This window comes from Lycorma delicatula, chromosome 12 (genome assembly GCF_047948215.1).
Source record: "Lycorma delicatula isolate Av1 chromosome 12, ASM4794821v1, whole genome shotgun sequence".
Taxonomy (NCBI): Eukaryota; Metazoa; Arthropoda; class Insecta; order Hemiptera; family Fulgoridae; genus Lycorma; species Lycorma delicatula.
In genome coordinates this window covers 54,205,829-54,230,781 of record NC_134466.1, presented here as the reverse complement: position 1 = coordinate 54,230,781, position 24,953 = coordinate 54,205,829, and the positions used below count along the sequence as shown (strand labels likewise).

The 24,953-nt window shown below is 30.3% G+C and overlaps 1 protein-coding gene across 1 annotated transcript in view; it reads left to right on the top strand.

Moving 5' to 3' along the window:
- The first annotated feature begins 313 nt into the window (after window positions 1-313).
- Window positions 314-24,953, top strand: part of mtd (TLD domain-containing protein mustard) — an 837,104-nt gene continuing 812,464 nt past the window's right edge. Inside the window, exon 1 of the mRNA XM_075380551.1 lies at window positions 314-583. The gene's annotated coding sequence lies outside the window, so the exon portion shown is untranslated. The remainder of the gene's footprint in view (window positions 584-24,953) is intronic.

Sequence of the window (24,953 nt, the reverse complement as noted above, 5' to 3'; positions counted from 1 at the left end):
AGGATGAATATATAAAATAGTGTTACCAGTAACTTCTATTTTTTGTTAAGAAAAAGATAGGTGCAGTAGAGAAAATGAATCTCAACTGTCACTAGTTTATTATTAATATATATATATATGATACACTAACACACAAGTATTACGAAGTTTTGTTTAGTACACACAGCTGAGCTTGCTGTTGGTATACTAGTTGTCGGCGGGAGGGATATCGACAGTGAATGGAGAGAGGGTAAATGAAGACAGTACAGTAGATGCCTGTTTCTTTAATGAAATGGTGGGGGTAAACAGGCACCGTTGGTTGTGTATTGCTTACTAGCGGAATCAAAACGAAACTTTTAACTCCGGCTCAGTTGTCTGCCTTACCTGTTCGTTCGCTGTTCGAGTAACTGTATTCTGTTGTGTCGTATTCTATAACTATAAAGTGCGTTCATTTACCTCGACGCAATCGTGTTCATTTCTTTTATTTTTTATTATATTTTAACCGGATCTTGTATGTTATTTTTCCTTTTTTTTTGTTTTATAAAACTGACTTGTGATTTTTGTTATTATTATTGTTCGTGACTTAATGTTTTAAATTTTTAAGGTAATTCTTTATTGTAATTACGAGTTTAGTTGTAATCTTAATTGTAATTCTGTAATTATTCTGTTGTAATAATATTGTTGTACTGCCACGTTAACCATAAGTTATTCGTTACAAAAAAAGAGAAAAGTTAAATACGTATAACGGAATGCATTTGCTGTAAGTTCATACAGATATCTTAACGATAATGTTAGAGCTTGCTTGCTAGTGCAATGATTGCCCACCTACTTTTTAAAGCGATTCACCGTTAGAAGTAGGTCACTGTCCTTTTAGCAAAAGAGTATCTTTATTTACATCATTATATATATATATATATATAAAACTGTATAAAAATTTCCTTTCATTTATGTTTTTTCTTTCTGATTAAAATGGGTACTATAAAAATGTTTAAAACATTTTTTAAACCGATCTCAAAAAAAAAGAAGGAAGTTTTTTTCTTACGTATGATTTTTCTTTTAAATATATGATGTCCTAACTCGTGACCAAACTTCAGTCGTTATTTTTTTGTTTTAAATGATTTTTTTAAAGTTATTTTACTCGTATATTAAATCATTTTATGTCAATTATTATTTTGGTTTTATACCGCTATTAATATTTTTAATTATTAAATAAATAATCTTTGTTATAAAAAAATATATTTTTTTTAAATTAATATTTTCAATAAAACTAGCTGGTCTTAGTAGTTAACTCGTCGTCCAAATCAGTTGTTTTAATAGCTAGTTTTCAACGTCAAAGGTTTTATGGTTCAAATCCTAGTAAAAATTAGTTATTTTTATGCGGATTTGAATACTAAATAGCGGTTACCGGTATACTTTATTGGTTGGGGTTCAATTACCTACACGTCTTAGGAATGATTTGCCCGAGTCTTTACAAGATTACACCACATTTACATCATATATATCATCCTCATCTCATTTCAGAGTAGACTTTTCTTATTCGTTAGTTGAACAGATTGCAACGTACACATTAGGAAAAATTAAATATTTTCAATGAATCTAAAACAGGTTTCCTTTTAAGACCGCGTTTATTTCGTCTTAAAATGTAAGGTTGAGTTAAATTTTTTTAATGAATTCTGTTTATTGTTATAAATTTTATTAATAGGTCGATAAACTTTCGTCAAGAAATCAAAATTTATGTTATTTTCTGACTGAAACTGAAAACTACCGAGAAAAAAATCGATTACAATTAATAATAATGAATTTAGTACTAAATTAATTTATAAATTAGAAAAAATAATTTTATTTGATAGATCATCACTGTTAAAATTTATCCATTCCTTTTTTATAAGGTTTCCAAATCATTTTGGTACTATATTTATAATTTGTAGAAATAAAATCTGTTATCAAAATTTTAATTATTTATTATTAAAAAAAAAATTGTTTTTTAGATAATTTCGTAAGTAAGCTACCTGTTGTAATGGGTATCATGATTCGACTTCCGGAAAATTTCGACGTATCTTCGCGTTTACCATCCCCAAACCCCAAAATCACCGTCAGTCAAAAGTTTATACATATATATATATATATATATTATTTCACTCTCTTGTGGACACGATAACTGACGTAATTTTGCGCCATTCACTTTAAAATTGATACATAAAATATAACGATCCAAAATCTCGATCGAGTTCGTTAATGGGCAAAATCAGACAATGGGGGTGGAAATGGGGGCTTTTTCGAAAAAATAAAATAACGCTATAACTTTCTTATTAAGTAAAATATCGAATTCGTTTAAAGTTCCGTTATTCTTTGGATAAGGGCGTAAACTTATTTAAGTAAATTTTTCTGATATCTCCAACCATTGTGGCAGGGGGTGGAAAAAATTGGGTTTCGAAGACAAAAAACTATACCTCCCTTAGTAGGCACAATATCGAATCGGTTTAAAGTGGTAGTTAGTCCTCTCAACATTACCTAAAACTTGTGTCTGAAACGATTTTTTGTACTTACGTATTAACGCCACCGCAGCTACAGCTTTATTTAAAAACAAAGTCTATCGGTTTTCGGTGGAAAATGAATAGTCTCTTTATTAATTCTAATAAATGGTTATTTATTTTATAAATATAATTTAACCCGACTTAACCTACGCTCGCTAACCTTGACTAATTAATACCGTAATTTTTTGAGTATTTATTTAATAAATTCAGTAATTATTGCAATTATTTATTATTTAAATAATCAAAATCAATAATCAACTCCTGTTAATTAGTCAAGGTTAGCGAGCGAAGCGAGTGTAGGTTAAGTTTGGTTAAATTATATTTATAAAATAAATAAATATAAATAACTATTTATTAAAATTAATAAAGGGACTGTTTTGAATTTATGTTAAACTCTATATCGGCCCATTTTTCATCGAAATCCGACTGACTACTTTGTTTTTAAATAAAGCTGTAGCTGCGGTGGCGTTAATACGTAAGTACCCAATTTTTTATATGACTAATCCTTACGGCAAGGGATGGCCAAAATGTTGGTGGAATTGTAAGAAGAATGGGGCTACGTATGCTAAACATGCAACCATCGTCGTGATGAGTAAATTTGAAGTTTTTCTTAACTTTAAGGTGAAAATCTTTTTTATCCCTTACTTAACACCGGTGAATCTACCTCCGCCGTCCGGCGGAGGTCGATTTGCGGAAAAGAATTTTTTTAATATATTTCCAAATCGTTTTGGTACCATATTTATATATTTGTAGAAATAAATTGTGTTATCGAAATGTTAATTATTTATTATTAAAACACAAAGTTGTTTTTTTTTCCCGATGTTTTGATGATTCTATTCGAACCAATTATATTTTAACGATAATGGTATCGTTAATTTCGTGTATTCTTATTTTTCTTCGTTCAGTTCCAGTTAACAACACAACCTTTGCATACCTCTCTATATATGTAGCAGGTTAATAACTAATACAAAAAACGATGTTCCAGTTACTTAATATGACTCAAATGAAGAAACCTGCTGAATATCTGGAGACTTCCAGAATATCATAGGAATCTATCAAAAAAAAATTTTTTTAAATCCCATTTTTATTAATATAATAGAAAAATATGAATTTTTGTATTCACTTAATTTGTTTAGATCAAAAAGTAAAATATCCACTAAATTTGATCTTTTTCAGGGATTAAGACATAAACAAATGTTCTTTTTGACATTGACAGAGGACAAAGTTAATGACATTTAAATTACTATATTTGATAACAATTATATATATTTAAAATTAAAAACAATTCGATTGATAAGCATATTATGTTATTTTTATCTTAAAATTGGAAAAAAAAAATTACTAAATAAAACAACTAGCCATCATTTCCCTATAATTTTTCTACCTCCTTATATTTGTGTCTATCGGTCCTAGAATAATTTACGTAAGACAATGTTTCGTAGAAGAAAACAGTGTAAAAATCTTGTTTTATTTTATCTATTCTATTTTATTAATGATTTTGATGGATGAAAAATAACTTGAGATAAAAGGTATAACAGTTTTTATTGATTGAATTTTTCTTGGAAAAAAATATACGGCTCAATTTTAAACAAACTTAAAAATGTAACACTTGTTACAAATTCAAACGAAACAAAATTTCGTTTGCATTTTGAATGTGGACATACTGATGTTAAATATATATACTAGCAGACCCGGCAATGCTTTGCTATTGCTAGATTTAAGGGTGTGTATATATATATATATGTAGGTTAAATGAATACAATTGAAATTTTGACCTTTCATTTTGAACACAAAATTTAAACTTTTACTTTATCCATTTTTCCAATTTCCCCGTTTCCTTTTCCCTTTCCATATTTCCTTATTTCTCCTGTTTACCCTTTTTCGAAATTTTCCTTTCTTCCGTTTTTTCTTTTTTCCCCACGCGCAAATCGGTCCATTATTTTTAGTCTATGGCGGACACATATGGATATTGCCTTTTATATATACAGAAGAAGAAAATGTTTGTATATTTGTTTGTTTCGTAAATATCTCTACACCAGCGCTACCTAGCGGGTATAATTTTTGCAAAAGTTATTCTTTTTATGTAACTTATATATGTTCAAAATATGAGCCAAATCGGGTCATAAATGAAATTTTTCAAAATATCTCAACCCCAGCGCCATCTAGCGAGTTCATTTTTTGCAGAGGTATTTCTTCCCATGTAACACAAATTCTGAATATGTAAAAATCGGACCGTAGATATAATTTTCCGTAATATCTCGATCTCAGCGCCACCTAGCGGGTCCAAACTAATTCAGAAACCTTCGCGGGTGTGCGCATAACTCACCAAAGTTTCATCGCAATCAGATGAGTGGTACAGGAACCCATACGGGACAAACAAACATCGATAAACATCCATTTTTATATATACTCATATATTAAAAGGCAACGGAAGGAAGATAATTTCACGTTTATTTTTTTTCTAATATTTCCGATATAAATTAACTTTCGTCTTTTTTTCCTTTTGGGGAATCGAATCTTAGAACAGTTTATGAATTCCTTATTAAATTTTTTTCTTTAAAGTTACCTGATTTAGTCTTGCTTATAAATAAATAACTTTTAGGGCAAAAGCCTTAAATAAAATATTGTAAATTTAACTTTTACTTACAATACTTTTTGAGGCAGATTATTTGTAAAATATTCTCCAAATGTTCGAAAACAATAGATAGATAAATGAATATTATATTCAAATCAGTATGATACAAAATTTTACATACGTAAACTAATTTAACCGGTGTTCCTTCTGGTATCAGATTATTTTTAAAATCGCGGAAGAAAATGTTTTCAGTTAAAAATAAAAAAAAATTGTTTTGATATTTATTTTGATTGGGAAAGAATCCAGCAGCTGAGATTTAAAAATATATGCAGTATTTGCTTTATTTTTTTTTATTTTCGAATATTTTGAAATCCATTTTGTGCTGAGGGACTGAAATTTTAAATATTTATTTTTCAACAATATATGACGGGCAGCTATTATTAAATATTTCAAATCAAGAAATAGCACACAATGCAAAAAAGATTTAAATCGTATAAACTGTTCATGTTCATTCTATAAAGTTAAAAATATGTTTTATCGTTCAAGCTCTTTTGCTTTTGTTTTTTTTTTTTATATAAAGCACAAAGTTAATAAAACACATCATCAGCAATTTGTAGATAGCGCTCTGTACAAAGAATAAAAAAGTACACTAATATCTTAATTACGAAAATTTTGGTACGATAATGATTTGTTTATTAAATCTGTGATAACTGGTGAACAATTTATTACATTTTATCTTATTTCTTACAGAACGTGATTTATTTGTAAGACAAAATATTACGGCAACCTACCGGGTTGGTCTAGTAGTGAACGCGTCTTCCCAAATCAACTGATTTGAAAGTCGAGAGTTCCAGCGTTCAAGTCCTAGTAAAAACAGTTACTTTTATACGGATTTGAATACTAGATCGTGGATACCGGTGTTCTTTGGTGGTTGGGTTTCATTTAACCACACATCTCAGGAATGGTCGAACTGAGATTGTACAAGACTACATTTCATCATTTACACTCGTATATATCATCCTCTGAAGTATTATCTGAACGGTAATTACCGGAGAATAAACAGGAAAACGAAAAAAATATTACGGCACGTAAAATGACAGATTGTATACTACATGTTCTGTGTTTTTTCTGTTCATCCAGTAATAAAGTTAGCCCGATAAATTTATTCATAAAAATATTCTTCAATTCGGTCCAGTGGTTATAGAAATTTAAGTGAATATCGGTAACATCATACTCGTCAGAAATGGATATATATTTTTTTCCCCTGGAATGGTCAAGGGAAACCATGAAAAAATGAATCATCGGTTTACTAGAGAAGAAAGTTAACAGTAATAATAATAAGTGGTATTCATCTATATCAATTCATAAAAATAATAAATATATTAATTAATAAAATCTCAAAGAAAAAACATAAGATTTAAAAATTAGGAACGCATTTTGATCGTTATATAAATATATCGTCATTATCAGTAGATTAAAGGGGAAATTAATATAAGTAAATATGAATATAAAAAATATACTTGTGGATGAATGGTAATATTTCTGCTTTCCATCCCGAGGTCCCGGGTTCAAATCCAGACAGATATGACATATTTTTCATACGCTAAAAAATTCATTATTATCCATCAGTAAATGTTATCGGGCATCACCCGGTTTTTGTTTTATAAATAGTTTTGAAACGAAAACGAAATTGTTCCGGTAATTTTCTATTTATGGACAAATTATGTTTTTTGTAATTGTTAAATGTTTATTTAATTTTTATTATTATTTTTTTTATTTCTAATTAAATACATAAGTATTTTAAGCTATGTAGATAAAGTTTGAGGTTGTTTTTTGTTTTGTTTTTTTTTGGTGGAGAGGGGGATTTCTAAGATGCTGGATAAAATGATTTTTAAAATGTATGGATAAATGATAAATTTTTTTTAGTTATTTAAATTATAAATAATTTCTTTAGCTTAAGCTTTCACCAACTGGAAAAATGGTCGTTTAATAATTATTTTTCTAAGTTTGTTGCATTTATGTTATTTTAAATTTATATCTATTACATATATTATTATTATGCTTTGCAATTAGTATTTTTTTGTTTAAAAAAAAGGGGTGCGCACGCAGCAAGAGAATATGACTATAATTAAGGAAGATTTGTGTTGTTTTTTCCTAACAACTCGGGACGCGTAAAACCCTGAGGTAATCAAAAGCTCTTTAGTTAAGTAACTGTGAGATAAAAAAATGTTTACTTGCCCTTTTTTAGAAAATAAAATACATCATTTTTCTTTTCTTTTTTTTTTCAACCATTTAACTAGTTTCATCAAAACATGTATGTAATAGGATTACAAATGTAGACACCCTTTTATCAAACAGCTATCAAAACAAATTACCACCTATGATCGATTATAAAAATTAAAAAAAAAAATAAAAACTATTTTCCGTAATAATTTTTTATATTATGGAAAGGGTAAAGCGATAAAATATATTTTATTATTACATAGAAATTTACGCACATTTTTAACACTTATCTTTAGTATTATAAGAAGACACTTTATTATTATTGTATACTTATCTTCAGTAGATATAAAAAAAAACTAATTTCTATGAAATATTACCAGATGAAAATTTTTCCTGCGCTTATGAAGTAAATACAAAGGTTGGTTAATAAAATAGTAATTAAAAGGAATAAATATGCTGAAATTAGTACAATTCGAAATTAAGGTCGGTTCAACAAGAAACACATGCGCATATTTATATATTTTAATATTAGAAGTACTAAGAATAAAAAAACCTCATGCCCATTTTAGATTTGTATTTAAAAAAAATTAAGCCCCGCAACGAAAAATAAAACAAAAAACCACAAATCAGAAATTTCGATCGTAGTTGATCGTCTAACGTTGAATTAGTGCAAAAAATAACCTTATTGCGTTAAGTATATCGTAATTTTTATTTTTCACCCTACCCCCCTAGGCTGGATCCAAAGCAAAGCACTGTCCAGGGGGTTGTCTACTCAAACGGGTCTCCTCGTCCTCCGGCCATAAGTATAGTCTGACAGCCCTTCGGTTAGATCTTTTCATTGCCTGCTTCTAACTCCTAGAGCGAGGTATCCAAGCCCGATATCGTTCCTGGACCCCAACCCAGAAGCCGGGACTCGGTCTTGACACTAATACTTCTAGTTAGACCGCTCTGTGTAGTACACTTACACCGGGTCACGGTCTTATTTTGGAAGGGATGAGAGAGTCCCTGTAATTATCGTAAGTAATTTATACGGACACAACCTACCAGGTTGGTGTAATGGAATGGTGAACTCGTCATTGCAAATCCGCTGATTTCGAAGTCGAGAGTTCTAAGGTTCAAATTCTAATAAAGGCAGTTACTTTTATACGGATTTGAATACTAGATCGTGGATACCGGTGTTCTTTGGTGGTTGGGTTTCAATTAACCACAAATCTCAAGAATGGTTCATGAGACTGTGTAAGACTACACCTTTTTTTCTTTGTTGATGATATCGCCACTTAAGCGTGAAGCTTATGCGTGGGATATGGAAATGTAGCGTATGAAAAATGCCATGCCTGACCGGGATTCGAACCCGGGACCTCCGGATGAAAGGCCGAGACGCTACCACTGGCACTACGGAGGCGGGCACGTCGTTTAAATTCATACATATCATCCTCATTTATCCTCTGAGGTGGTTCCGTAGGCTAAACAGGAAAAGGAGGCTAAAAAGAAAGTTCCACTTATTGTATATACCAGGAAAAAGTGGGCCTATGGCCCGCCGAGAAAATGTTACATGGTTTATGTTTCATTACACATGATTTTGTTAAATGTATTTCTAATTGTAACTAAATAACGTTTATGAATTTAGCGTACTAACAACAACAAAAACTTTTACAACGTAAAGCTTCAAAATCCTGAACATTTTTAGCTGTTTCTTGAGTTACGTTTTTAAACACGGCTCTAAAACCCAATTTTTTCCTTTTTACTTTCTTGTACGAAGTAAAGGAAGAATTGTGATCCCGAAAAATGTCGGTTTTCAGATTTAAACGGAGATATCCATTTTGACTAGTTTCGGCATGACGTACGTATGTTTGTGTCGCATAACTCAAAAACGATTAGCCGTAAAATGTAACATCTAGTTTTGCACCTCTCCTTTTGTTGCTATGGACTGGACCAAAAGTGTCTAAGAAAGCCCAAAATACAAAACAATTTGGATATTGGACTTTTTCTTAACTGCAGTAAGCAACCTTCATTGAGAGCCTTTCAACCATATATAACTTTTTTTTTGTCCAGTCATTTGACTAGTTTAATGCAGCTCTCCAAGATTCTCTATCTAGTACTAGTCGTTTCATTTAGGTATACCCTCTACATCCTACATCGCGTACTATTTGTTTTACATATTCCAAACGTTGCCTGCCTGCACAATTTTTCCCTTCTACCTGTCCCTCCAATATTAAACCGACTATTCCAGGATGCCTTAATATGTGGCCTGTAATTCTGTCTCATCTTTTAACTAGATTTTTCCAAATGCTTCTTTCTTCATCGATTTCCGCAGTCACTTAATCCACTCATCTGATTTTTAACATTCTCCTATAGCACCGCATTTCAAAAGCTTCTAATCTTTTATTCTCAGCTACTCCGATCGTCCAAGTTCCACTTCCATATCTTTATATGGAAGATACGCTTCAAATACATACTTTCAAAAAGGTTTTCCTGATGTTTAAATTAATTTCTCACGTAACTAAATTATATTTCTTACTGAAGGCTTGTTTCGCCTGTGCTATATTGCATTTTATATCGCTCTTGCTTCATCCATTTTAGCAATTAATTCTACTTCCCAAATAACAAAATTCTTCTACCTGTATAATCTTTTCTCTTCATATTTTTACATTCAGTAGTCCATCTTTATTTCTAGTACATTTCGTTACTTTCGATTTTTTCTTGTTATTTTCATTAGGACTTCATCCATGCCGTTCATTTTTTCTTTTAAATCTTTTTTTACTTTCGGCTAGAATTACTACGATGTATTATAATGATACTTATTTTCATTCGTTCCACAGTTATAGCCAAATTAATTGCACGATCCAATTAGTAAAATATTTCGATCGTACAAGGGAAAGGCATCTGTTCGAATCCGACTTCATTTCCTTCTATTTTTAATTTTTTTTTTTTAATTTCAGTATATTGATTTATTAATAATCATTAACCTCTGATTGTAAAAAAATGTGTATGTGTAATTTAATAGGCGTACAAGAAGGTCATGTGGTGTCAACATCAGATTTTTATCCCCATAACACAAATGTAATTTTATATATATCGTTCGTATAAAGAAGTATAAATGGTACGAACGATTTATACTTTTGCCGGCCTCGGCGTCTCAGTCTTTCATCCGGAGGTCCCAGTTCGTATTCCGGTCAGGCATGGCATTTTCACACACTACATTGTTATCCATCTCATCCTCTGGAATAATACCTAACGGTGGTCCCGGAGGTTAAATAAAAAACAAAAAAAAAAAATCGAACGAATGAATCCACATAACATAAAAATTCTTATACTTTATTAACATTCTGTATTAACAGAATTCTAAATATATATTATTATTTTTTCTTACGTCCACAAATAATTTTAGTTTCGATAGCTTTTTAAATTTTTCATTCTTTGTATTGCTTAATAAAATCCATAATTATAGTTTTTTAATTAATTTATTTTTTCTTACGCATTTAAAATTTAAATAACAATTTTTTTTTCCAATATTAGTTCTTTTTCAAACCTTTTTTTTAAATTTGTTTTATAATTTATTTTATCTATTAATTATTTAACATTGGTTGACCGTTTTTAGTGTAAACAGCCTTTTGCATCACGTAATCGTCAGCGCACTTGGTACTAACATATTTTACTCTTCTGTTCTATTCTAAATTCATTTATGTATACCCTTGCACTTTATTTTTATTATTAAAACAAATTATATAATGTAACGGGATACATGCTGACAGATGAGCCAACGATTACTAACCGATTGAATTTATGTGGCTGTCATGATACAATAACGCTGATCTTTTTGATAAAATGACGTACATTATCGTTGAATTTTATATCGTATCTTATTAATAGAGCATTTAACCAGTTAATTTATTAAAATAAAAAGAAATTAATGGAAATAAATATTAAAAAAACCCGACTTCATTTCCTTTTTTTTTTTTAACTTTTTTTTGATCTGCTTTTTTTTAACTTTTTACACGACTGCCCAAAAAGGAGTGCAATGTATTTAGGGTGTATATATGTTTGTTCCACCGTAGCAGCTCAACGGCTGAACCGATTTAGATGTATAACCCCATGTTGGAAATCTTACTTTACAAGGAGTGTCATAGGCTATATAAATATGTATATGTATATACATATATAACGTTGTTCCACGTAGGAGTATAGGCTTTTAATTTAGCATAACTCGTTTATTTCCCCAACGATTCTTAAACTTAACAATTGATAATTTATAACTAGAATAATTAAACACAGTTAGATAATTATTCATGGTTATGACTAATTATTAACTTGTTTCATTCAATTTGAACAGCTGTTTAACAATACATCACCTGTGTTTAATCATTTCTACCAGCTATTGTGTAATGAATAAAAATGTGGTTTCTCTGAAATTGATTTTTTTATTTATTTGAAAGCCGCCATTTTGTTTTTATAAACCATAGAAGGTGGAAATTTCCACAATATTTTTAGAACCTTCGTTAAAAGGTCTGTGAAGTTTCAATAAAATTGGTGGGGAATGGGTGACTGATGCTAAATCAAAAATCTATAATGCCTTTTCGTGGGACACGGTGGGTGATTTTTCAAAAGAAAAAGGAAATAATTTGGAAACAGATTCTACAGCTTGAAATAAGAAAAAAGGTTCATACAAACTTATTATGTTTTTTGATCTGAAAAAACGAATCAAACAGGTCTCAGAACTGTATTTCCCGTAGTTTTCATGATACTCAACGGTAAACAGAAAACTTCGGTGACAAAAAACATTTTTTTAGGTTTGAAATACAATGATTTTGTTAAATGATTAATAAATTTCGTACATTTTATTATCAAAACGTGTAGAAAATTTTATTTTAAGAAAATTAATTTAATAAAGTATTTGAATAAAAAAAAAAACAACTTTTGTAAAAAGCAAAACTTAACAAAAAAATGTATAAATTTATAAAAATTAATAACAGCTGTTTTTATTCGTACAATAAATTTAGACCTTTGAAAAATTCAAATATCTTTAATTTACTTTTAAAACATACTGTGATTTATAGTACAATAATTTATTATACGACTGTCCAAAAAAGGAGTGTAATGTATTTAGAGGATGTATATATGTTTGTTCCACCGTAGCAGCTCAACGGCTGAACCGATTTATATGTATAACCTTGCGTCGGAATCCTTTCGCTACCGGGAATGTCATAGTCTATATCAGTGGTTCCCAAACTTTTCCGAGTTGCGGCGCCCTACTCTAAGTAAAAGTATAACTAATCGTAAGAGATAAAAATAAGTAAAACTCCTGTATCTTCATTATTTTTTTACTTTGACATTTTTTTTCTGTTAAAAAATCAGGTATAATTAATGTAAAGAAATTTTAAACCGTACTCGCAGATATCATTTCTTCCACTCAAAAATATAAATATCTAATATAATTTTTTTTCAGTCATTTGACTGGTTTGATGCAGCTGTCCAAGATCCCCTATCTAGTGCTAGTCGTTTCATTTCGGTATACCCCCTACATACTGCATCCTTAACAATTTGTTTTTATTAACATTAAATTAATAATTATAAATTTCTTGGTTCAATTAATTATGATGCTTTTTATAATATTTCACGGTGTCCCTGTGAATAGGCCGCGGCGTACAGTTTGGGAATCACTGGGTTGTACAAATATATATATATATGTTTAAGTAAATTTAAAAAAAATTGTAAACAAAATTATACTAAATATAAAATAAATAAATATAAATAAAAATATTACGTATAAAATTCTCACCCGCATGCCCTTTAATTATCCTGAATTAAAGAGCAATGTTTGTCACAATTTTTTTTTTTTTTGGCTGTTGTGTTTTTAATTTTTATCTCTTGTAAAAATTCTAAATAAGCGTACGTATTTTTTAACCTACTAAAAGGAAACATCCTATTTTTATTTAGCATTTAATTTTCTGTTTTATGATGTTTAAAATTAAAAGTATTTTCAATGTAAATATAATATGAACCTTTAAAAAAAAAATACATTTTTGCTTGTTACTCAATTTAAAACCCTCATCTATTTTTTTCTTTTATATTATCTTGCTAGATTTTCTGTAAAAGTGAATGGAGTTTTTTTTAGTATAATTATACTATTATATTAATAAACATGTTATTAATAAAATAACATTTTTATTTCCTAATGTAACAACATTGACTAACAGTTTATAAATAAGGAAAAGTTATTGTTATTTATTGATCGAAAAAAAAAACGAGGTAAATCTCCATTAAACGATAATGTTTGGATAAAATTTAGAAAGTGAAAGAAAACGTTAGAAGAAAGGGGAAAAGAGGTTCTAAAACGACAGTGTACGTAGTGGGGGCAAAATAGTTTTAAGTATTAATTATAGAACCGTCTGTCTAGTTGTATCTCCTATTTTAAAACAGGATATCCGTTGATGATGAATATTATTTAAACGGAGGTCATCTTTCGCTTATCAAACCATTTCATTCCTACCAATGTGTCTCCATAGCACAATTGCTTGGTTGCTAACTGTCCATAATAATATTAAAAATTGAACGTAGACTTGTCTTTCAAACAGGATACAAAGTTAAGTCGTAGTTAAATATTTAACAAAACAAAAAAAATAATAATATTATAAATTTTATATAATTATGTATTTAATAATGTTCATCAGTTTTAACTGGTTTCATGCTCTTACTTATTACGTTCTATTCACCCGCAACCTTTTTTTATGTATTCCAGTTTCAAAATGATCTCTTATATAAATTAAAAAAAAAAAAGACTATGTTAATATTAATAATCTAAACCTTCTTCCTGTTAGGCTCGGGTAAATACTGTTCAGATAATACTTCAGAGGATGAATGAGGATTATATATATATACGAGTGTAAATGAAGTACAGTCTTGCACAATCTCAGTTCGACCATTCCTTAGGTGTGTGGTTAATTGAACCCCAACCACTAAAGAACAGCGATATCCACGATCTAACATTCAAATCTCTGTATAATAATTTAAACCTAGTTGCGTGTTTCGAAACTTAAACAGTCTTTATCAGAAGGTAAAGAAGAATTAGTAAAAAGATAAAAATTAGAATGGTAGAAAATAATATATTTTTCAAAAATATAGTATTATCAGAGATGTTATTTATTAATTATTGTAAATGAAACATGAGATAAATATTAAAAACTAGCGATCCCGGCAATGCTTCGCTATTGTTAATTTTGAGTGTATAATCATTCGTTTACATAAGAAACATCTCATGCTAGGATTATAAATATATGGAACTAATAACATGTAAATAATCCCGGGACAAACAATAATAAGTTGTGAAATTTTCAGCGAAATTGGTTGAGTAGCTTTTGAGTTATTAGGGCACACACTAAACGAAGATTTTCTTTTTTTAAAAAAACACGACTATATAAAAACAAAAAAAACAAAAACATTTTAATTAAAGAGCGTACTGGTGGCAATTTTTATATAGTGTTTGTATACAGTATAATATATTTTTCAAATTTTTTTAAATTTATTTAAACATAAATCTATATAAATAAAAATATAAATTTTCGTTTGTTCAAAATCTTCAATCTCCGTAAGTTCTTCACCGATTGCTTTGAAATTTTGACACAACGTTGCATTCGAATACGCGTGTGTTTTATATACCTACTATTTATATATCTAAGATGTCACACCTGTGACAGGTAAAAACATTTTTTTTTTTTAAACAGCGCTATCAGTTGGACGTAAAAGCAACACATGCTATACTAAATATTTTACGATTCCATTTTAATGTTTCCGTTGTGTGTGGCTATAGACTAACAAACTACTGGACTGATTTCGCGGGGGGAGAAAGGGAAATAGGGAAAAATCGAAAAAGGTAAATGGGAAAAAGGGGAAATGGAAAAACAAAAAAAAAGGGAAAAGGAAATGGGAAGGGAAATATGAAAAAAGAAAAGAGGAAAGGAAAAGGGTGAGGAAAACGGGGAAAGGGAATATGATAAAAATGGAAATGGGGAAAGGGGAAAAAGGAATTGGAGGAAAGGGAAAGGTTACATTTTATGAAGTTCTGTAATGGCTCATTTTGTTATTGTTTTATCAAACTCATTTGTGTTCGTTTAATCTATGTGTATATATATATATATATATATATATGTACTCAAATCTAGCAATAGCGAAGCATTGCCAGGTCTGCTTGTATATATATATATATATATATATATATATATATATAGCCTATGACACTGTCACTAACGGAAGGATTCCAACGCGAAGTCATACATCTAAATCGGTTCAGCCGTTGATTTCAGGAGTTTGAACTGAAGTTCAGTTCACTAAGGGAACTAGGAATAAATTTCATCGTTGAGAACAACATTTTTGGTGGTATGTTATTATTATTATTCATTTGCCTCGAATTTATGAGACATTTACCCACGAATTGGCTCTATAAATGTAGAACTAGGCCCGGGGTTCGTGCTTCCGCGAACTCGATTAGCCAGTTCCGAGGGCAATAATGTAGGACATTCAAGATGTCCGGATGGGGACATGTATGAGTGTAAATGAAGTGTAGCCTTGTAAATTCTCAGCTCGACCATTGCTGAGATGTGTGGTTAATTGAAACCCAACCACCAAAGAACACCGGTATCCACGATCTAGTATTCATATCCGTATAAAAAAAACTGGCTTTTCTAGGACTTGAATGCTGGAACTCTCGACTTTCAAATCAACTGATTTGAACCCGGATGAGGCCTACAGCGAACGCAAAAACTGAGTTTACAAACCACCGATGTAAATGTCTACCGAGCATTTACATCGGTGGCATCCCAACGAGGACTGGCTTATTACTATAAGATGTAGAAAGTTAGAAGGTGAAAGACGACTCCCGTTTAAGCCCATCAGGGCTTGGTATGGTGGGGGAGGGTGTAACCTGAAGCGTGATAAGGCCTCTACGGTGTTGGGATGTAAACTGGTGGTTGGATTTCAATTAACTACATGTCTCAGGAGCGGTCGACCTGAATCTGTTCCAGATTATATGTTTATCGGTGCATTTACATTGCAACCACGTCAGGCCTGGCAAGCTGGTAGCGGTAATTACATTTGCCTATATACACATACCCAGACGTTTCAGTAGCTGGAAAACTGATTGGATAAAAACAAAGTTATATTTTATATTTTCGAAAATACTTTTTAAAATGTTTTCCTGCAACAATTTCTTTGAAAAATTCCACTTTTTTTTCTAAGAATGATCATTTTAAATCTAAATGTTTTATCTAGTAATGTTAAAATTTGTTTGTGTTTTACATAAGATAATATTTTTTTTTTATAACGAACGTGATCAAATGATGAAATTAAAATTTTTATTTTATAAAAATAAAAGTTGTAATAATAACCTTTAATTTTGATTATAAATATGTATAATCCAGTTTAACATTATTATTATTATTATTAATTATATTCAATTAATTCGTGATAAGAAATAATGTTTATCTTTTTTTTATCAGTTTATCTTTTCATACTTATTGTGTTTGAAATCATTAAATACCTCTTGTATTAAAGAATATAACATTAATTGTTAATAAATAACATTTATTCTTATTGTTTTAAAATAATTAAACTATATCTAACAGAGATGTAGCTATGGATTCTTTCATGGAAAAATTAATGTTATATACCAAACTTGTATGAACGTGGATAAGGTTGTTTTATCCACGTTATTATAGTGAGCTTCAATTTATTCGAAGAAAACACGCAGGATTTGTAGAAAATTACTCATAAAAGTCTCGTTCTTTCCTCTTTTCTTGGTAATACAGTTTTACAGTTTGTTTGTACCATTACTTGGTTCAGAGTTTACATACAAAATGATTTTATTTGTGAATTTATATGTATGCGTGTGTGAAGATATATTATATATATATATATTTGTATGACACGAAAATTTGCGTTTATATCTTCTAGTAATGTCCAAATTTGTTGTGTTTTACATAAGATAATATTTCATTTAAAAACAACTTTTATGTGTGAAAATTTAAATATTTAACTAATTTTTCCATTGATTGATTTAAAATTGATGCTGTTAAAAAAAAACGGTTATTTCACGTGAAGAATAGTAATTTTTACTTCCTTGTACGAAGTAAAGCAAGTATTGTGATCGCGAAAAATTTCAGATTTCAGTGGAAATATACATTTTCACCATTCCTGAAATCTATTTTGATAGTTTCGGCGTGACGTCTGTACTTACGTATGTGCGTCTGTATTTCGCATAACTCAAAAACGATTACCCGTAGGATGTTGAAATTTTGGATCTTTCTTTTTCCTGTTTAGCCTCCGGTAACTACCGTTTAGATAATACTTCAGAGGATGATATGTATGAGTGTAAATGAAGTGCAGTCTTGTAAATTCTCAGCTCGACCATTTCTGAAATGTGTGGTTAATTCAAACCCAACCACCAAAGAACACCGGTATCCACGATCTAGTATTCAAATCCGTGTAAAAATAACTGGCTTTACTAGGAGTTGAACGCTGGAACTCTCGACTTCCAAATCAGCTGATTTGGAAATTTTGGATCTAGGACTGTTGTACCATACCTCTCTCTCCTTTTGATTGCAATCGACTGGATCAAAAGTGTCCAAAATCCACAAAAAAAAAATTATTTTTGGACTTTTTTTTAACTGCAGTAATCAACCCTCATTAAGCTTTTCAACGATATATCATAAGTGGTACTTATTTTCATTAGTTCGAAAGTTACACCCAAATGAAATTTTAATTAATGGAATATTTGGATTGTACAAGGGGAAGACATCGATTCGAATCCGACTTCATTTCTTTTCTTTTTTTTTTTTAATTTAAATATATCTATTTATTAATAATTAATAACCTCTGATTGTAAAACGATGTGTTTATGTAATTTAATAATTTAATATGGATACAAGGAAGTCATGTGGTGTCCACATCAGATTTAAAAAAATTTTTTTTTATTTTATTGTAAAACACATTACGTTAGATATGCATTTCTACAAAGTATTCCGGGAGGAGTTAGCCAAATTTGAGGTATGTTCTGATTCTGATCATCGAAATAAAAAAAAAAAATGGATAAATCCTTTAGCCCAATTCAGTTTTGCTTTACACACCTGTTTATCTTTGAAAATACCACAATGGCAGCCATTAAAATTTTTAATCATTAATAACTCTGTAAATGTTAGTTTACCGATTTATAGTTGATTGAATCATCCGATGGTCGTAACACGCATGGTGTTTTTTCCTGATTTGAGACGTTTGCAAGTAGTTGGGTGAATTCCACAATCGACATATTACACAGTTTCTTTCTGGACATGGTGCATTTCGAGATAGATTAACCATATTTGGTTTGATTAATTCAGACTTATATCCGGAGTGTAGGACCATTGATGATGTGCACATTGTCGTATATGACTGCCCCAGGTACGAAGTTGAACATACCAAGGTACCTACAGAGCTTGCGAGGATCAATTCTGGTTTTGATCTGCAAGTTAATTGGAAAACCCAAACGGAATGGAACGTAGTTGCTGGTTTCCTTAGATTCTTAGCCCTGTGAAGGATGAATGAAGAAGTTTGATGATGTAATAGATGTCCCGGTTAGCTGAAATATTTGCTGTTAGGATGGGTATGGATGTGTGAAGAACTTGCGATGGAGCTGCGCTGTGGGAAGGTGTAAGTATTGACCTCGTTCCCGAAAGCGGACTAGAACAGAGAAAGTTAAGGTATATTTTCATTAGAGACTTATTAAATTTGTAAATCTGTTTTCTTGATTTTTAAGTAAATCAAGAGGACTTAGAGTAAATTGTAGGACAAACTTACCGTTTTTGTGATCAACACTTTGATTGGTTGGTAATATTAAAAACTCAATCAAGTAATTATCTGAGTGAATAGTCTAATTGAAGTTAGATATATGAAGAGCTTTTGTGTAAAACCTTCGATGTTAGAGGAAGACGCGGGCGATCGCGCTTCCGCGAATCTGTTAATTTGATATTTGAGGGTTGTAAGTTGTGGTAAATAGTCGTAGTTTGGAAGAGGCCGTACGAAAGCGATAGTAGGTTGTATAAATACACCGATTGAAATGTCGCCCGAGGCATTTACATCGATGGAAACCTGATAAGAGGCCAAACTGATGACTGTCTTGTGTAATCAGATTTAGAGGGTATAAAATACGATCTCCGGTAAAGCCCTTCAGAGCTAGGAACGGAGGGGTTGCTGTGACGACCGGGTTCGTCAAAATACGGGTCTCTTTCCCTACTGGGATCAGAATGTGGATAAAATAACATTGTTCAAATCGGTTGATAAACATATGAGAAATCTTTAAAGTGGTACGCAAAAAATTATGCATTTGACAATTTTGTGCCTGTTTTCACTTCCTTCATTGTTGAATTAAAAATTATTAGTAGTTTTATATTATTAGTAAAAAAATGAAGCGAGATTGGGTAGTTGTTCACATGGATTATTTTTATTTATTTTTTTTGTTTACTTTGTTATCACGAATCAAAGGCTTATTAAGTTTGGCTAACAGCTCCTAGAACACTCTGTATAGTTTCAATTAACCTAAACAGGGTAAAAGTTTTAAAACATCCCAATGCAAACTTCCTGACATTCATCCGTCAATGTTATTCGGTGTCCAGTCCGTGGAATCTGTTTACGATGTTGTAAATGAAGTAAGATTATTTTGGTTATTGGCTAAGTATTTAAAATCGATTACGACTGAAAATTATATTTTGTACTTTTTTTAACATTCTTTTACGTCATACTAACTCAATTTCGTTGTAGAACTGAATTTGTTAATTCATTATAAAGTGAGCAAGGTCTACCGTTCACAAATCTATTTGTACGTTTTTATATATTCCAATATATCTGTTTAAAACATGATAATGGGTTTTTTTTTACAAAAATTTTATTTTTTAAGCTTCTTAAAAAAAAACAAAACATTTTAGACCAATAAAAAAAAAAGACAACTTTTGGGAGCCTTTGAACTATTACGTAAGTATATTAACGACAGAAAATTCAAGCTTAGTACGTTTATCTGACCGTAAAGAAAGAAGAAAAGTTGTAAATCAAACAAATTCTTAAATTTTTATATGAAAAAACGAGATTTAACGAAAATACAATTAAATTTTATTGTCGACAAATATTTGTTAATTATCCTTAACACAAATTGTTACATTGTTTTTTTGTGTTTTATTTTGGAACGTGTAAGTTACGTTCCATGAATATTACATTGACATTTTATTACTGGAATGCTTTAGGAAAATTCAAAGAATGTTTAATAAGCAATGCATATGATGTTAGAATGGCTAATTTATACGTACATAAAAATAAACTGCCTTTAATTATTTCAGTACAGCACATGACACGCGTGAATAATAAATAAATAGATACCATCACCCAATTCAGATTCCGGAATACGATTAAAAGGTAATAAATGAATATTTAAACAAATAACTGATTATTTTACATTTAAAACAAAATAAAAAGAAAAAAATCATTTTACTTTCTTGGCATCATAGTTCTAGAGCAGTGGTCTCTAAAGTGGAATACTCGTACCCCATTTTATGGGGGATGTGGTCAAAAATCAAATTATAAATAATTTGATTTTTGACCACACACTCACATTCATATATATATATATATATTTATAAGGGGTACAACATATAATTATTTTCATCTTAGGGGTACGCGAACAAAAAAGTTTGGAGATCGCTGTTACAGCTATGTTACAAGAAGGAAAGTAAGGTAATCAGTCAGAAAATTGGGTATTTTTTTTCATTTCTCGAAATTTTATGACGCAGGGTCTCCAAAAAAAAATCCCTTTCGGCACGCCGAAAGGCGGATGTGGATTTCACTGGTGCTAAATAGGGGATAAAATCCGGGTAATTGCATCCTCTGAAGCAATACCTAAAGGGGACCCGGATGTTAAACCAAAAAATATATAGGGGATAAAAAAGATTTCCATCTTAAAGTTAAGAAAAACTTCAAATTTACTCATTACGACAATGGTTGCGTGTGAAAAAAAATGTCACATGTTCTTACAGTTATCATCTTTTTACATCATGTTACAATTTCAGCAACATTTTGATCATTCTTGCTGTAAGGGTTGGTCACATCAAAAAATTTTTCAGACAAAAGTCTTAGGTAATGTTTAGAAGACTAACGACCACTTTAATTTAATTCGATACTGTGCCTATTAAGGAAGGTATGTTTTTTTGTCATAGTAAACCCAATTTTTTCTACCTCCTGGGCCAATGATTGGTGATATCAAAAAACTTTACTCAGGTAAGTTTTAGGCTCTTATCCAAAGAATAGTAAGAACTTAAACGAGTTTGATATTTTACTTAATAAGAAAGTTATAGCGATATTTTGTTGTTTTTCTGAAAAAGCCTCCCATTTCCACCTCCATGGTCCAATTTTGCCCATTACCGAACTCGATCAAGATTTTGGGTCGTTATATTTTATGTATCAATTTGAAAGTGATTGGCGCAAAATTACGGAAGTTATCGTGTCCACAAAAAAGTGAAATATATATAAACCTTTTAACTGATGGTAGTTTTGGGGTGTGGGGGATGTCAAACAGGAAGATATGTCGACATTTTTCGGAAATCGAATCATGGTACCCGTTACAATAAGTAGCTTTCTTATGAAAACTACCTAAAAAATTGGGTGTAATATTATTACATATGTAAGTTTATTAGCATGTTTCAAGTTTAATAATTTTTATTGGATTAACCGAATTTCATTAAATTTGGAACATAGACTAGTGTATAAAGGGCAATTTGTTAGTAAACGTATAAAATTAATAACTCCAGATATACATGTGTAATGTTATACTAATATACATATACATGTGTAATATTAGATCATGAATACCAGTGTTCTTTGGTGGTTAGATTTCAATTAACCACACATCTCTGGAATGGTCGAACTGAGACTGTACAAGACTTCACTTCATTTACACTTACACATATCATCCTCATTCATCCTCTAAGTAATACCTGAACGATAATTACCAGAGGCTAAACAGGAAAGAGAAACGGGGTGAGGTAGATAGTTTCTTTGTGTTTAATTTTACTCAAAATTTGTAAACATAATCACTCTTTATATCAAGCTTAGTAAATATCTACATATTAATCTTAGCATTAAAAAAAAAAAAAATCATTGGACCCAAATTTACCCTTTCCTCCAAAATTGAAAAAAGTTATCTTTTTATTTATTTTATATTTTGTAACCGAATTTTTGTTGTTTTCTTCCTAGCCATAGTATTAGTGCAAACAATCCGAATAAAATACTTTGGGAGCAATATTTGAGGTGTGAAACCGATCAAAGTTTAAAATATCGATATTTATAATTTTTTTAAACTTTTTTAGTTTATTTAAACTTTTAACAATAATATTACAATAAAATTTCGCCATTATTCATCCCTGCTCCCAAAATAAAACCTTGGGAACATTTTATCGATTGTTCATTTTTCATTGGGAATTTTTTATTTTTTTTTATTTTTCTTGGAATGTGATTTTGGTGGTGGGAGGTAAAAAAATCGATTCTTTAAATTTTTTTCAAAATACCATAGATAGGATTATAGGTGTTTTTTTCAATCATGGTAGGAAAGTATAACAAATTTATTTTTATTTTTTTAAATTTATCATACTTTTTTTTAATCCAATATTTATCTCTTTCATAACTAACAAAGTTAATAAGAAAGAGGTTTTTTCAAATTTTTTTAAAGATTTTTGATAAGCGAAAAATCTAATTTCGTTAAAAAAAAAAGTAAAATTGCGGTTAGTTCCATTTAATTTTCATTATTATTATTATTTTTCTTTTAGAGAAAAATTTAAATAAAAAAATTACAATTTAAATTGTAAATGAGATCGTAATGGATTTTTTTTTTACTTGTTAACAACTATGTACCTGTTGCTTTATTACTATGTACGGTTGCTATTTTTGCAATATTAACAGCTTTATTATATATAATTTATAATTAAATAGAGATGACGTTGTAGTTAGGTTTCATTTTTGATTTTTTTCTCAAAGCTTCAATAAATAACGGTATAAATAATTTTTAATCTTTTCTAGATGACAATCTTTATTGAATTTTTTATTGCTTTTCCGTAATTAATATTTTTTACCATATTCAATCAAGCTTCTTTTCAGTATAATTGATAGAAAAAAAAAAATCATCAGTTAATGAAAAAAAGAAATTCGATTCCTCATGTTAAATGTATTTATTTGTATGTTATTTAAAATTTAATCAGATTTCTTATTGGATTAATTAATTTTTTTTATTATATAGAATGTTCAAAAAAGAATGTCGGGGTTTTAAAGCTGTTTAATATCTTTTAACTTGATCTAACAGTAAATAAAATAACTCTTACAATTTTTTCTATGTAAATGTTTAATGTGAGCATTTTTTGTTACGCGGCACATCCAACCGATGAGAGAATTTATTCTACACTTTAACCGGAGTGTCCGGAGTGATGAAAGCGACAACTATTTCGATTCCGTGTTTCAAATCGGCTCGATCAATTAGCAGAAAACACTCATTCTTTCTAAAACACCAACGAAAAATGGCATGGGATCAGAAACCCATCGGGTTGGTCTAGTGGTGAACGCGTCTTCCCAAATCAGCTGATTTTGAATTCGAGAGAACCAGCATTCAAGTCCTATTAAAGTCAGTATTTTTATACGGATTTGAATACTAGATCGTGGATACCGGTGTTCTTTGGTGGTTGGGTTTCAATTAACCACACTTCTCAGGATTTGTCGAACTGAGACTACAAGACTACACTTCATTTACACTCTTACATATCATCCTCTGAAGTAATACCTGAACGGTAATTCCCGGATGTTAAACAGGAAAAAAAATATGGGATCAGAACTGGTGACCTGGAAGCAGTGGCGGCTCGTAGCTAAAATTAGGGGGGGGGGGTGCTGCTCCAGAAAAATTTTTTTGGGCCTCTTCAAGGCCATGATTAAAGTTTTCTTAAAATAATAGAACCGAAAAAAATGAATCAAATTGAATAGTTGGAAAATAATCTAATTCTACACTAAGCACATTGCACTTAAAACCCGTATTCGGTTTAACCGAATAAATAATAAAATGTCAATACAGATAATATTTTTTAGTATAATTAGATAATAACTTAATAAAATGTCCGCTTAAAAACACTACAATTCAACGGTGCTTAATTTAAATTTCTGTGTACATTGAAAAAAATACATAATTACTTTTTACTAATTACCTTCTCTTTCGCCCTTCCAGCGCGTTTTTGAACAGATTTGGTAGTCAAAGAGCCCTTGATTTCCTCCATCTTCTAATCGCTACTGAAAAAACAACTAAACCGCTCTCATATTCCTTCCACCGATTAAACTAGAAAAGGGAACGAACAAGGAACGTGCCAAACACACGCGGAGTACATAACCTACCTTCCACCAACACGCCAGGGTCGGCACTATGGAGCGACACTGCTCACTCTCCCTCGCAGCCTAGCATGCAGCTTCCTATGTGCGCATGCGCGCAACAGTCAAACACTACGAAGCTGGAACTGTGAAGAGTACAGTTCCATACAAAGGTTTTTGTATCTTTTTCATAAACAGGGGGATGGCTACTGACATTAAGCTTAAGGATTATTTACTTTACA